Source organism: Mytilus californianus, unplaced genomic scaffold (genome assembly GCF_021869535.1).
Source record: "Mytilus californianus isolate M0D057914Y unplaced genomic scaffold, xbMytCali1.0.p SCAF_15, whole genome shotgun sequence".
Taxonomy (NCBI): Eukaryota; Metazoa; Mollusca; class Bivalvia; order Mytilida; family Mytilidae; genus Mytilus; species Mytilus californianus.
In genome coordinates this window covers 9,588,119-9,602,450 of record NW_026262637.1, presented here as the reverse complement: position 1 = coordinate 9,602,450, position 14,332 = coordinate 9,588,119, and the positions used below count along the sequence as shown (strand labels likewise).

Below are 14,332 nucleotides of genomic sequence, written 5' to 3'. Positions count from 1 at the left end.
CTGAAATCATCTCTTTTGTTGTAAAGTTTTGTTTTCAACCGACCCTCATTGTCAATTTTTAGATGTAAGTCAAGATATGAGGCAGACTTAGCTGTATCTGTAGAATCCTTTATCTCTAGTTCGATGGGATAGATTCGTTCACCAAAGTCACCAAATTTTGTATTATTTAGTGAGAGAATATCATCTATATAGCGGAACGTAAAGTTAAAGGATATTACTAACTGCACAATTGGTTTCCATTGGAATTCCAACAGTCTGTTGAAAAACACGTCCTCCAAACGTTACAAATATGTTGTCAATCAAATGAAGATGTCCAGATGTTGTTGACCTAAGAGAATAACTATATAGATCACTGCACGCAGTAATTTTACTAGTAAGTTAATCTGGCGCTAGTCCATTCATACATTTAAACATTTAAAATGGCTTGAAAATATTTTTCCGTGTAAAAATGGTCATCAAATTAAGTTCTTTAAACATTGATATTGATGGATAATCAAAAGGTTTATTCAAAATTAATCTTGCTGTGCGCTTTTGCAGCTTATGAATACGCTCAATGTTACAGTTTGCGGTAAAACCCCATATGGTGCAACAATAATCAATTATTGGTAATATATAACTATTGTAAAAAGGACAAGACCTTTGCGAGGCAAGTATCGTTTTAATCTATTTAGCAGGTATATAGATATAAGAAGATGTGGTATGAGTGCCAATGAGACAACTCTCCATCCAAGTCAAAATTTATAAAATTAAACCATTATAGATCAAAGTACGGTCTTCAACACGGAGCCTTGGCTCACACCGAACAGTAAGCTATAAAGGGCCCCAAAAATTACTAGTGTAAAACCATTCAAACAGGAAAACCAACGGTCTAATCTATATAAAAAACTAGAAACGAGAAACACTTATGAACCACATCAACAAACGATAACTACTGAACATCAGATTTCTGACTTAGGACAGGTGCAAACAAATGCAGCGGGTTTAAACGTTTTAATGGTACCAAACCTTCACCCTTTTTCTGAAACAATAGTGTAACATCACAACATAGAAAGACACACTATAAAATATCAACTGAAATAGCTTAACTCAATCAAAGGACATATTAACACGAGTGAACATACACTGAACAAATAAATTTGACCTATGATACAATGTAAATACAAAATAAATAAACTAAGGGAAGAATAATAAAAGTAACATGTTATATCGGTATGAATGTTAAACAATTTAAGAAAAACAATATGCTCGAACAAAAAATCAGCCATTTGCAATAACTTTAAACAAAGGTAAATGAAAATAATTTTGTTGTTAGGTATACGTGTACAGTTCCAATAGAGAAAGGAAATATTTTTACGGAATAAATAATTTTGATGTTCATAGTACGAAGTGAAAATGTATAGTAGTACCAAACACTTATCAAAGCTGGTATATAGACAATCTGTTTGAAAAAATCTCACATACTTTATCTATGTGAATTGACCATGATAGATTTTTATCAATATGGATACCAAGAAGTTTTTCTACTTCCACATTGTCAAATGGAGTCTGATTTTGCGATAATACACACAAGACATCATTACAATTATCAAGTTTTCTCTCAGATCCCATAAGCATAAATTTGGACTTCTTGTTATTTATTATCATATCGTTTTCAGCACACCATTCAATTACGTTTTCAAAGTTTTTATTTAAACAAGAGTTTAAGTTTGAAATAGATTTGGACGACATATGCAAAGTTGTGTCATCAGCATATAATTCAGACTCTGTGTGTTTTAATGTAAACAGGAGATCATTTATATAGATTAAGAATAATAAAGGTCCTAATATGGAACCTTGTGGGACCCCGAATGTTACATTATTGTATCCTGATTCAGTTGTTCCATTTGTAACCTTTTGCAATCTATTTGAAAGGTAGGACGAAAACCACTTAACAGAGTGATCATCACATTTATATAAATTAAGTTTCGATAATAAGATGTTATGGTTAACAGTCTCAAATGCTTTTTTAAAATCTAGAAATAAAACAGCAGTGAAATTGCCTTTGTCAAATTCTTCTAACCATTTGTCAATTATTTTGATAAGTGCTGTGTGGCATGAGTGTTTTTCTCTAAATCCAGATTGTTGTTGTACTAGTAGTTTGTATTTAGTTAAAAATGAATATAATTGTTAAACAGTCCTCTCAAAAATCTTGGACACTGTATGTAAAATTGAGATAGGACGATAACTGTTAGGATCATCCTTATACCGGCTTTGAAAATTGGAGTTACTTTTGCATACTTTAGAATATCAGGAAATATACATGTACATAAACTAAGGTTTATAATATGAGTAAGAGAATCTACAATTATTGATTTTGATACTTTTAATATTCTTGGGTCAACTCCATCGGTCCCGGTTGATTTATTAATATCTAGATTTGTGAGATATTTAAAGACATCACCATTTGTGACAGTATACAGTGAAAACAACGTGTTATCATTAATTTTGGATTTCACAAAGTTCTAACAAATATAGATGTGTTTGTGGTCATCTAATGAAAGATCTTTTTAATTTTTGTATCCTAGAACAGGTCTTTAAAGGTAAAACGAGAAACATTTCGGATAACTGTGTGTTCAATAACTACTTGTCCATGGCAATGAGCTGACACAACTGCATGTTGGCATCCCGATTTTTGTCCTTTTATTTACAAATCGATTTATCACACGTGCGTTTAAAACGATAGGAGCATTATATGCAACAGAAAAGCGTCTATGTAAAAAAGAATTTCAAGGAGAAACTAATTTTGGAGCGGCATGCGAACCAAAAATTTGCGGAAGCGGTAATTTTTTTGTTTACTATTATTGAAAAATTAATTTCTCCAAAACAATAAAAATAGCATACAAATATTTAAAAAAAACGTGTCATTTGCAACAGCTTGAAAGTAATGACGTTACCCATTCGGGAACATATATCCCATACACACTGTTTTTTCGGGGAAGGTCTTTTCTTTTTTTGGCTGATTTACAAACATATTATAGTAAGGGCTGATAGATATCATACATAATTCGAATTAATGGTAATAATTGATTTTCTGAAATGCATCTATTTATCGTAAAGATGTTTCCTCGTATTTTCCCTAAAAAATCTACGGAAAAATAAAAAAAAAATGATGAAGGTTCCAATTTGAATCTCTGATTTTCCGGTAGGAACGCGACATTTAGGATTTAGACAAAGACTGGTCGGTCCAGATTAAGAATAGTGCGTACAGTTTGGATGATATGTCTTTCAGCGGACTGTTACCTTGTTCAAAATCCGACACAGCGTATCGGCCTTGTACAAAGCATGGTTCATATACAAATCACATTAGCATATTCTCGTCCCGACATAGATATAATATTTGCTACTTGATGTTAAACGCCAATTCATCGTCATCCATGATGACACTTTTGATCAGAATGGTGAGTTTAGTTTGGTGACATGTCTTTCTGTGAATTAATATGCATTTAACTTGCTACTAGACGTTAATCCTCCTCGTCTTCCTCCTCCTTCTCCTCCTCTTCCTCCTACTCCTACTACTACTTATCCTCCTCCTCTTCATCATCATCATCATCATCATCATCATCATCATGTTACTAATATTAACACACTTTATGATAGGTTACACACACAAATTAAAACAAGAATTAAAAAATACACTATGTTTATAATATTATAATTACAGTGAATTGTTTAAACTAGTAATTTGAAAACCAAAACCGTCAAGTAGATATGCATGGAATGCTAAGTAAACGAATTCTTTCAACTTTTCTATATAAAAATAATTATAAGGAGATGTGGTGTGATTGCAAATGAGACAACTATCTACTAAAGTTCAAATGAGGTGGATGTAAGCAATTATAGGCAACTTTAAGTCGGCTATAAAAGGCCCCGACATGAAAATTATAAAACTTTAAAATTGAGAAAACTAACGGTTTAATTTATAACAAAATAATTTACGAAAAACAAATATGACAGACATAATAGTTGTTAACTTATATGTCATTTGGTCTGTGGTGGAGAGTTGTCTCATTGGCAATCATACCACATCTTCTTGTTTTTTTATGAACCAACGACAACTACCGAACTACAGCCTCCTGATTGTGTTCCCTTTCATAGCCTCGAGATCAGTCGTGAAATATAAATGTGTAGCTACACGAAGAGTCTAAATCGAAAGTAAAACTAAAACAAAGTCTTTTTTTACTACGAGTTAAAACATTCAGGTCATATTAGCGAGGCAAATACCTTATTGTTTTATCAGTGATCATCAGTGTCTACCGTACATGATAACATATACCGACATATTTACATTTAGTCACAACTAATTTAGTAAATAATGGCAACATTTGCAATGGCAATTGTGGATTTTATTCGGAATGAACGTGATTTAGAAGTGTTTATCAGAGACCATGTTCAAACGGACGATGTGTACAGAAGAATCTGTAAAGGAGTTATTAAGAATATTAGTGAGATTTTAAAGAATAGCATAAAGCGAAAATATAGACCAGACAAGATCTTAAAGGGGAGAATAGTTTATTTGATGAAAGAAACTCGGAATTTCCTATATGTTACAAAACTTATTGAGATAAACAGACTGGCCTAAACTTATTACTGTTAAATATCTATAATGGGACTACAATTTGATATTCCTGGAGCGTGTGGGGTGTGGGAATCTTGGGTTTTTCGCAGAATTAATATTTATTAGCATCTGTTTTTACACTTGTTTTGGTTGTCGCGCAATATTCTTTTTAAATGATTTGATTTAACGTTTTGAATTAGAATATGTAGTCTCCAAAGCCACGCGCATTACCTTTCGCGCATTTTTTTCCAAAAAGAAGTTTATATTTCTTTTTTAACTTCTGGAAAACATAAATGCTGAATTTGAATTGAACGATGAAGTTTTTTTATGAAAATGTTTGTGTTCAATTTGTGCCATTTAGTATGCTGTGATACGCAAATGTGCAACTTTGATGTGACCATTTTCTGACAAAGCGGTTTTGCATTAAGGTAAAATATCTTACACCTCTGTGCTATTCAAATAATTCGTCTGCTAAGTGCATTATTAGAGTGGTCGAACTTTTTATTCATTTTTTTTTTGCCAGTTCAAATCAAAATTAATGAAGTATCTGAAAACTTACAACTTGACTGAAAACGAAATATATGAATAGTAGTGCATCTTTCACAAGGAAAACTCTGTTACTTGGGTTTATGATTACTCTTTTTACGTTTGTAGATAAGTTGATTCGTCGGACTACTTTACTCTTGTGTGTTAAAAGGTGGAAATAGAACCATCAATTGCAAGAAAATCAGTAAAGAACAAACGGGGGAAATCATTAGAGCTACAAGGTTTTGCATACTTCATTGTGAATAATGTAAAAGATACTGCATATTTTTGAGATAGTATAATCAACTTTATGCCGTACGAATAAAGTGCATAATGTTAAGTAAATACTGTTTTGGGAATGTACCTTGAAATACGAAGCTATGCTGTAAATACTAAATCCTAGTGTGAGCAATCATTTATGGCACAAGCATCCAACTAATTGTTTGGCTTGAGAAATAACGATTTTTCCCTGAATAGTTAAATGCAAGCATCCATTCGAATATATCGAACGATACAAAAGATACTAGCTACCCTGAACTGCTCTAAAGTTTCCCGTAGGGGATACAGTTTACCAGAGATAGGTGATAATTTGAGTGAGTTCTGCAGCACAACATTTGTTCAACAACTTTGTTTTATAGGTGGAGCTATATATAACAATAAGAAGATCTGTTGTGATTGCCAATTAGACTAATCAAGAGTCCAAATGGGGTGGATGTAGACAACTATTGGTCATTGTACGGTCTTCAACAATAAGCAAAACCCACTTCGTATGTTCAGCCATGATAAGCACCGACATGACAAAATGTGATACAATTCAAACGCGAAAAAACACGATCTGCCCTTTTTTCAGCTATTGCGACTGGTCGCTGTGTATTACTCTAGCAATGAGTAAAACGACGGATGTCAATTTTGGAGTTGGAGTTGGAACTGTTTACGCTCAGGATCACCATATTATTCCTGTTGCTCAATCTTTAGTTGTGTTTTTTGCGTTAAATTCTTTTGAAGGTTTTTCTGTTTTGTTTTTTCTTATAACTTTTGATTGTCCTTTCTTTTACCCTCTCTCATTTCCAAGCAGACATAGTAAACAGTAAAAAAGTATGAAATACTACATACTGACCAAACAAACAAACAAACAAACAAACAAAATCATTCACTTATGTCAATATTTGTTATGTTTCCGGCATGTCAAAAAGCTTAAGTGCTCTTATTTGTGTGTTAAAACATTGTTGTCACGTCATTCTATTGTTGTACCCGTTCGTTATTTCAGTGATTGGACTATCATTTACCTGTAGGAAACTAGTCAAAACCAAAACAATTAGTAATAAAAAATCATGCATCAGATAATAAAACCAATAAAACACATCCTAGGGATTATGTGTTTTAGCGCCATAGACAGACATGACTTGTGCAAAGCCAAAATAAAAGTATCGACATGCAGTAGGATAGTCAGAATTTAAACTTAGTCTTGTAATAAGTATGTATCATGTTATATATAGATAAAGGAATCTATAAGTAAAAAAATAAACGTGGATGTGTATTTATACATCCCAAAAACCGTTCGGAAAGAATGCAAATTTAGTTATGTTTTAATTTGTTGATGACAAAATCGATGTTAGTGCCAATGTATTACAATATTAATAAGATAACCTTTACTAATAAATTTGTTTAAATATACATGTTTAATATACTGGTTTTAACGGAATTTGTTATTAAAGTTTTTAAAACATTTTTTAAATATTGTTGTAAGAATTGTAACTAGACCAAATGTATACACTATCATTACTTGATTTTCAGTCGATATAAGAAGTATCCACGCCAAAATGAGAGGAACATCAGATGTGATACGTAATCTATATACCCCTTCTTTGACAAAATGGCAGAGAGATTTTGTCAAGAAAAGCAAAACCGAGCAACTAAAAAAGCTAAGAAGATTTGTAAAGTATTGGAAGAACTTATATGTTCAGGTATCGTCAGTTAACTTTTAAATGGTATTGATGTTTGAAAGGGAATGTTGGAATCATCATATTACCACTCACAAAGATTTTCATTTTTACGACATTTTTATCGATGTTTTTGTTTAAAATGTGCTTAATGCAAAACATTGAATCAGACGAATGACAGCATTTTCTACACTAACATTAAAACATGAAAACAAAAAAACTTACATAAAATATATATTTTGACAGATTTGGTTGAAATTTGATTGTTTGATTTTCATAACCAAATAAGCTCGCTCATTACAATTTTAAAATTCAAAACGTCAAATCATTTTTTTCACAGTTATGTCACTTCTATGGAGGAATAAATTTGAGGATTTGGGTTGATCAGTTCATTGACGAAATGTCACATTTAATATATTTGGTTGGTAATATTCCATTGGATTTTCGTATTCAAGGCGAAAGAAATTGACCTTACATTATCTTCAGTTTGAAAATGCGATTTTGCCTTTACTGTTCTTCTACATACATCCAAGTATATTATTTTTTTTTTTTATTCTGAAGACATGTAAAGGGGCTGCTTGTTTTGAAATATGAAGGTTTATTTACTTTAGGTGACCAATTCGTACAGACTATGGTGTTTTGTTGGCGGCAAACATCAAGCACCTCAATTTTTTATATGTTTCTAATCTATGTAAAAGCAACAGAATGCAATCATTGGCGCTGTCCACCTAAATTTATCAAAACTACACAATATTCGTGAACACGCGCGACAACAGTTTTTTTTTTTAAATATACAATTTAATTATTTGAAATAGGTATATGACATTATTTATTGTGAATTTCAACAGTTATAAGAAAGATAACACATTAAATTATTATCCTATGATATACATGTATCATATAATCAATGACATTTGATCAAAATTGGATGAACCTTTTTTCTTTTAAATCTGCATTAGTCATATGCAAATCTAACCTATGTGAAGTACAATTAATTTCATCGCGAATGATACTGCTTTATTTCCAAAAAATATTTTTGCCTTAACATTTGTGTTTAATATTTTACTTTGATATTGCGCATAATTAATAAAGAATGAACAGGTTATTATGGCTATGACAAGAGAATATCAGTAAAGGAAATGTGGGATATACTTGCATTGAGACAGCTGCAATCCAATGTAAAAATCATAATCTAGAAGAAATCTACAATACATAAATCCGTTAATTATATATTTAGTATTAAATACAAGTATTGTATGTGTAATACCATTAAAGACAATCGAACTGTATCATTTTTCCGTTATGATATCGATATCAGTCAGGGTTAAAAGGCTTTATCAAACCTCAAAAAAATATTTATGACGTCATATTATTGATATCGATCACGAATGCTAAGGGCTTCATCTACATGGAAAAAAAACCTGTACATCCTGCCTTCAATAATATTTTAAAGATATCATCACTGCTTAAAACAAATCCTTTATACATCTTGTTTTCTTTTTCTTGATATCTTCATATAAAAAGCAATTAGCTCAGTATAACTTGCGTATGCCCTGGTTTAAATCACAAGACTTCATTAAAGTAACTTAAAATGTGTTTTCAAGGAAGAGGGTGTAACAGTTTCTTCGTACCTGTTTTTGGAGGTTATATTTTCTTTGAGGGAGATTCCTTTTATGGGATGATGTTCTCTGTCTATTAATTTAAGATTTCTTATTGAAACTTCAGTATTTTCAAATTTTTGTATTGAGTAAAAACCCGGCATAGGTGAATATTTCTTATTATTTGTAGGTATTTTGTGCCATACATCATAGATCCTGTAAATCCGTATTCAAATGAGGCTGCAAAATGTTCCTGGAATGACATATGCCAGGCGGCATTAATGTTTCTAACTTAAACCTTGATGAGAAATGCTACTTCTAAATTTATTTGACTCTTCTTATCTTAATGAATATAGGACTAGGAATAATGAGTTACAATAATATAAATATCTAATTTGATTTCTTCTTCAAATTGGTTGTAATTAACTCATATTTTATTTGTCTCGGTTGTATTCTACCATCAAATGTAAATTTATATATTGTCTCCTTACATATACAATAGTGTGTGCAGTAGAGTTACACAAGGAAAATAGTAGATGAGATTTAAAACGTTGATCAATCAAAATACAGAACTTGCAACTGCGTTTGCATACCTTTCATGAAGAAATCATGATAACAAAAACTTTTTTATTAAAAATGTAATTTATTCTTACGGTCATAACTAAAAATGTCGTTACTGGTGTCAACAATACATTATTCTGATTTATAATTCTGTCCTATTGTTACGTAGAAATACGGAAATAATTTTGCATTTTTTTTTTGGCATGCCACAAAACCAGGTTCAACCCACCATTTTTTTCTTAAAATGTCCTGTACCAAGTCAGGAAAATGGCTATTGTTATATTATAGTTCGTTTCTGTGTGTGTTACATTTTAATGTTGTGGTTTTGTTGTGTCGTTGTTCTCCTCTTATATTTGATGCGTTTCCCTCAGTTTTAGTTTGTAGCCCGAATTTGTTTTTATCTCTATCGATTTATGAGTTTCGAACAAGGTATACTACTGTTGCCTTTATTTGGAACAGTTTATTGCTTTTGTAATCATTTACAAATTGTTATAAACCATTTAAACATATCAATTCAGCTATCCTTGTAGGCATAATCTAAAGTTGATGACACAGTTAATGATGTATTATAGCAAGTTTATTGTATACCTTGCAGATGTTTTGTCGGTCATGAAGAATGAAATTTTGCTTACCATGCAGTCACATTTATATTATTTTAGCCGTTGGATATGCATAGGTTATACAGAGTTAACAATACAATTTATATTTATAAATTAGTTGTCTGATACTTAGCTTAACAATGTTAGATCTGCAAACTTGCGATATCAAATTTTTTTCTCTTCTGAGCGGGAATCTATAAACATGCTTCTAAAAATAGAATAGCATCCTGTAGTTATACTAAAGAAATGAGTAGATGATCATACGGCCGTATAATTGTATGGCGATGTTGGCGTCGTCGTCGTCGTCGTCGTCCGAAGACATTTGGTTTTCAGATAGTTACTTGAGTATAAGTGCATGGATTTGTATGAAATTGTACCAAAAGGTTCAATACTACAAAAGGAAGGTTGGATTGAATTGTGGGGTAATGACCGTATCCGCTTAGTAATTAGAGGAAAAAAGGGGATAACAAAAAAAAGATTATTTTTTTTAAACTTTTTTGAATTGCTTATTTCTGACCAATATTTGAATTGTGTTCTTTGAAATGCCTAATCTTAACGTGTATTTAGAATTTTGATTTTGGGCCGTGTTTTAAGTCGAGTCCAAATTAGGTTGCAAAATTAAACTTTGATTGATGTCAATATGTTGAATCTAATAATGTGTTTAGATTTTGGATTTAAGGCCCATTTTTCAATCAAACAATGAAAACTACCTCCTCAACAACATCACATCAATTGTCTACTGCAGTTTAAAAAGGTAAAAAGATGCATCACAAAAATGATCAAATTATCAGCATTCTCCTTCAAATATATCAATTCGCTTCAATAATAATTTAAACGTTTCCCTTATATACTTAAAACAATTTCCTCCATATAAACATTTCTGTTCAAATGGAAATAACTCAAACCACAATTTATTAATAATCTACTCTAAAACACCCAAGATTAATGTCACCTTTTGATACCACTTTTGGCCCGAGAACACAGTTATTTCGTAGTGCATTTCTTTTAGACAATAAATTCAAATTAAAAAAATCGCACCTGCTCTATCTCAAAAAGATTTTTACAGTGTAGTGTACTACTATTGATACAAATAATATCAAAATTATAGAAACTTCTACCAGCTCTAACTCAAAATATTGACAATTCTGTGTTAAGGGGGGCTAAAATTCAGTTTGACAGCTTCAGACATTCTAATTTTTGACCTTTTTTAACTGGACCAAATCACTACTTAACATAAAGATTCAGCACCCAAATTTGTTTAACATGTAATTTCATCCCCTTACTTAATATTTCATGCATAAAATATCAAGAAATAAATTGGGAAAGTGTATAAAAAAAATGCAAGTTATACACTGTTCACACTAGGGACTACATTCGTAGACAACGAAAACCAAAGGACGATAACTGTGTCCTTGGACCTTTTCACAATGATTCTAACCACAAATTCACAAATATTATTAACATAACATCCCAACCACCTAGAGTTACAATCCCGTAAACCTTAAATACAATTACTAACTCATGTCCAAATTCATGCCACAATGTTATCCCATATTATCATTTTATGTTGCCAAAAATCATTATAATCTTTTAAAAAATAAAAAAAAAGAAATATCCAGCTGTAAGGAAAATTCTAAACGGAAATTCCTTTATCAAATGGCAAAATTAAAAGCTCAAACACATCAAACGAATGGAAAACAACCTTCATATTCCTGACTTGGTACAGTCATTTTCTTAAGTAGAAAATTGTGGATTAAAACTGTTTTTATAGCTACAATGTATCTAAACCTCTCACTTGTATGACAGTTGCATAGAATTTCATTATATTGACAACAATGTGTGTGTGAGCAAAACAAACAGACATAATAGATAAAATGTCAAAATCGGGGTACAACAGTCAACCTTTTGCTATAATCTTAATCACATCTAATAAAAAAAAAACCAACTATATCAACAAAGAAAACAAAATGGTATATAAACACTCTTTAGAAAAAGCACATAAGCAAAAATGAAAGACAGGAATACAAAAATGACCATAGCACAATAACACAATGGCGGGATGTATAAATTCCCGGAATTTAATTTTATTTTATGGGCGGACAGACAACAAATGAGTAAATAAGTAACAATGGAATTAATAATTCAAATCCGAGGGAAAATGAATGACAACTACAAACAGACAATACCGTTATCTTTCACTGAAATGAAACCCTTTAAACAAAACCATTCTAAAAAGAAAACGAAGCCCTGATCACTTTAAATAACGATCCCACATTAGTTTTAACAGAAGCGGATAAATGTGCCGCTATCATACTAATAGACATGGATAACTGCAAATATAACAGCTAAATTTAACACAAAACTGAGACAAAGCATCTAAAAACCGGAATAAAGAGACTACTTGATAAATATCTAAATATCTAGATTAACGTACAGACAATGAAAACTAATCTTATCTGTGCAACTAAAATTTTTATTTTCATCAAAAGATATAAAGACAAATTAAACGTACGGCAATGGGAATTAAGGTCAGCAAAAGTTGTGCAAATCTTGTGATAGGATTTCTACAACAGCAAATGTATGGATAAGTATCGGAAATCTTCAATCAATAAATTAAATTCCAAATTTACGTAATAAATGATTGAAAACGATACCTCGACGGTTGCATTATATGTTGGAGAACAGTAAAAGCAGACCTTTTAAAGTTCCGACACCTTCTGATTACCTTAAATCTGTCTATTCAATTTTAGAATGAAAAAGTGGAACCGATTTATCTTTTCTAGATATTCCTATTTGAAAGTCTGGTACTCAAATTACCGGCGATCTATTACAAAAAACAACGGACACAGAACAATACTTAAATTACCATCCATGTTATCCACATTATACACAAAGGTATATGCCATATAGTATGGTCAGTAGAATATGTACAATTATATATAATCAGAGACTGTGGAAGCTGAGACTTGAATACCTGTCTCAACAGACGTACGCCTCACAACTAAGCGATGATGGTATATATAAGCCAAACGTTTAACTTTTGATTATACAAGAATTCAAAACTCCGAAGGAAAACAAAATATTAATGCATTTGTATGCACACATGACCCGAAATTACCGAAGATATTAAGTTTCATAAGAACAAATCTCTCGTTAATCTATCAAAGCGGAAAAACGAATGAGATAGATTCAAAGAAAATTTTGATATATTGTCGTCAACAACCAAACAATCAGAAGAAACACTGGAAAAGAGCAAAATGTGTATGAATACAAGACACATTTTCAATGAAAGAGTGTGGTGACACTAGATGCGGTGTCTATTCAAAGGAATACAACTATGTAAAAACCGGCTGTACAAAATATTTTCTAAATATGAAAAAAGCATTCGATATAAACGCAAAAATGACATATAAGGCAATTGATATATTGTATCATTGGCGTTAATTTTTAAAAATATTATATAGGTCAGACCGGTAACACTATTTGTGAACGGGTTCGTGTCCACATAGAACAAAAACAACATCCACAATATATGTAATCTTATATAACATTTAGATTGAAAATGGAAAATTAAAAACAAAACATTTTTTAATTGAAAAAGAGAAAGCAGTTCATACCGATAACAAACATAGCATTACTGTGTTAAAGCATTTATCCCGATGCAAAATGCAAATATACATGTACAACGTTAACAATCAAGTTACCTCATATAATACCCTCAACAACGTTACAAATAGCAACGTCTCAGTCTTGACAAGTCCCTACAGATGGATGAGTAGGCAAGACACTAAAAGACATTTTAACTAACTTACTGTCGGTTTTTTCCTCAATAGATAACTCTGTGCATGTGAATTAACTTTTTAACCTATGTATATATATGTATGCATGAAACCTTAACGACTTACATTCTCGATCGGATAACCTATTACTAGTGCATACAAATAACAGTATAACTGTTTATTTATATCTACTTATTAACTAGTATTGTACAAATAAAATGTACAGACACAAGTAAAATATGCAAACAATATATATGAACTCAAACATATGACCACGCATATATGGCTAATAATTATGAATTTTTTATAATCAATTATAAATTGCAATTAATTGCAACATAGGGTTGTCGAGCGCTCTAGACCATTCGGCCACCAAGACTGAACTAAAATTTCAGCTTTCGGTGGCCTAGTGTTACCTTTCTTCGTCAGTAGAATCTAGAGTTGTTACACAGTACATGATATATTATGCATGAAGATGGAATTGATTGCAGATTAGCTAAATTATCTGAATTTTAAGTTCAGTCTATGTGGCCGAGTGGTCTAGAGCGCTGGACACAGTGCAGGCAGTGTTGTCACGATATCCCAATAGCATGAGTTCGAATCCCGGCGAGGAAAGAACAAAAATTTGCTTCGACAAATTTGCAGATTTAACATTGTTTTGCTGATATTTAGAGTAATTATGAATATAATATGTGTTTTCAGCCGTGTATCACCTTCACTGGTGATTCAATGAACG

General features: G+C 31.5%; 1 protein-coding gene across 2 annotated transcripts in view; it reads left to right on the top strand.

The window, feature by feature from the left end:
• The window catches only part of LOC127725357 (2'-5'-oligoadenylate synthase 1A-like), a 308,747-nt gene that overhangs the window by 255,697 nt on the left and 38,718 nt on the right, over positions 1 to 14,332 (top strand). The window lies entirely within an intron of this gene.